The sequence below is a fragment of the Penaeus monodon genome, chromosome 4 (genome assembly GCF_015228065.2).
Source record: "Penaeus monodon isolate SGIC_2016 chromosome 4, NSTDA_Pmon_1, whole genome shotgun sequence".
In the NCBI taxonomy this organism is placed as follows: Eukaryota; Metazoa; Arthropoda; class Malacostraca; order Decapoda; family Penaeidae; genus Penaeus; species Penaeus monodon.
The window spans coordinates 16,413,442-16,415,941 of NC_051389.1; the positions used below are offsets into that span (position 1 = coordinate 16,413,442).

Here is a 2,500-nt window from a genome sequence, read left to right on the forward strand (position 1 = left end):
AGGGGGTCTGGGTTTTAAGAAAAAAAAATACTTGTCCTCTCTCTCTCTCTCTCTCTCTCTCTCTCTTCTCTGTTCTCTCTTCTCTGTTCTCTCTTCTCTGTTCTCTCTTCTCTGTTCTCTCTTCTCTGTTCTCTCTTCTCTGTTCTCTCCTCTTTCCTTTTTGTTTTTGTCTGTGTCTCTTATCTTTACTCTGTTTTGTGTTCTGGTTTGTCTCTTTCTTTCTCTTTTCTTCTGTTCTCTGTCTGTCGTCTGCTCTTTTCTGTCTGTCTCTCTCTTCTCTCTCCTCTCTCTCTCTCTCTCTCTCTCTCTCTCTCTCTCTCTCTCTCTCTCTCTCTCTCTCTCTCTCTCTCTCTCTCTCTCTCTCTCTCTTTCTCTCATGCTGAATGTAACAAGATGCGAAGTAGATAAGAAGAGAAACAATGAAATATTAAAATGCAAGGAAACTGGGGGATAGTAGATACACCCATTGAGAAAAGATACGAAGAGAAAATGAGAGAAAATACAAGGAGAATGATGAGAAGAGAAAGAAGAAAAGATAATAGAAATAAAAACAAAAACAAAAAGCAAAAAAAAAACAAGGGAAAGGAAACTTTAACGTAGAAAGGAAAACGAAGGCTAGATGCTACATGACATTTTCTCCGGCCATTGAATATTTACGAATTTTCGATCGCTTAGAACACAAAATCAATAGCGAGTTCGCCAAATCCAGGCGGGAACGGATGATCTTTTTCGTTTTATTTTACAATTTCCATTTTTTATTTTTCAATTTGTCTTTCTCTTTTATGTACACATGTAGGTCGTTCTTGTCTATATGCTTGCCCTTTCTACTCTCAATGCAAACGATAACTTATCAATTAAACTGCAGTCACTTTTAGAACCAATTAACAGCGTAAATAAAGGCGACACAAAACGTAAAGAATGAATGAAAGAAAAATCCGTAAATACAATAACAAAATGTAAAGAAAAAATACGAGTGAATTATATACAGAGACAAGCAATGTAAACAAATATAAACAAACAAACAATCAGAGCAAAATTAAAACCTTAAGCACAAAATAGAGTAAATACGAGGTAAGAACAACCAGAACAAAGAACAAAGTCAAGGAGAATAAGCATATGGTCCAAGGTGAAAAGGGGGGGTGCGCTCCTCTCTTCTCCCTTCTTTCGCAACTCCGTCCTATCTCGGCTTTCTATTCTCTTCTTTTCTATTCTAGTCTCTTTTCTTCTCTCTCCTCTTTTTCTCTCGATCTCTTCCTTCCTCTCTCACTGTTCTCTCTCTCTCTATCCTTCTCTGTCTCTATCTATCTTTTTATCTATTTATCTATTTGTCTGTCTATCTCCTATTGCTAATTTAAATCAAAACACTATGAACATTTCAAGGCCAATATGCAGTTTGAAAATTTCAATAGGATGTCTAAGAAAGCAATCTTACATTACTCTCGTTCATGTTCCAATGGATATGCAAGAACGGCCCTGGAGTATGTACTATGTGTACTTCAAAGCCCTACGTATGTACCTGGGAAATCTCGCACGAAGATATGTCTCGGAGCTTCATCAGCAGTGACCATGGCAAGCGGTCCGTGAGCCTGGCCATGTCATCACAGACCATTCGGCAACCGCCGGATCTTGTTGAATTCGTCTCCACGCTGAACGTCAAGCTTATCGGCCTACGATTCTCGACTTTTCTCGTGTAGGAAAGCATAAACGCATGGGTAGAACATGTTTTCGCGGAGTGCGTGGAGACTATACAACTGCACGTACTTGTATTCAGCCTGAACTACTTTGCTGTGCGCGCGGCAGGAAACAAAGGGCATTGGCATGGTCGGCTGGATAGGCGACAGTTCCGTCTGCCTCCCGCTCAAGAAAAGTCCATCCGATATTGTCTTCCTAACTGGCGCCAACTCCCCGACACCTGCTCGCGGCCGCCGAAGGACCCCCTTCAGCGCATTCACCAAGGCAGGAGGTCCGTCCAGCCAACTCCTGTTCGGACTGCACACACTCAGCTTCTGCCTCCTGGGACTGGCGCCTGTTCGCGCCTCCCCATATCCTTCCCTTCACATCTTTATCTTTAATGCGACAGGATTCGGCTTTTCTCTGGAAAACGGCATAGTTGGCAACTTTCGCAGGGGATGGCGGCGGCGGCGGCGGCGGCGGCAAGGAGCAAGTCCTCTTACGACGAAGCGCCAAGTTCGGTGTGGTGCGCATTGCTAATTTGCGCTGAACCAACATCGATAAACGTTGGCTTATAAACCGCACGAAGAGGGTGCACGACAAATGCCTCTTCGGTAGACGGAGCGGAGGCCGGAAGGTACATCTAAGTTCATGCTCATTAGGTGAGCCAAGGGAGTTCGACCCAAAGACAGCGGCTCTGCGCGGAAGCTGCCCGGCCTCTCTCAGAGAGGCGGTCGGTGTTGCTTCGGACTCTCTCCTAACCTAACCTAACCTAGAGCCCTCTATCCTAGAACCTAAATCATTCTAAATCCATATTAGTGACCTGTAG

General features: G+C 43.8%; 1 pseudogene; it reads left to right on the top strand.

Moving 5' to 3' along the window:
- Window positions 1-2,322: 2,322 nt before the first annotated feature.
- The window catches only part of LOC119572479, a 3,953-nt pseudogene continuing 3,775 nt past the window's right edge, over window positions 2,323-2,500 (top strand).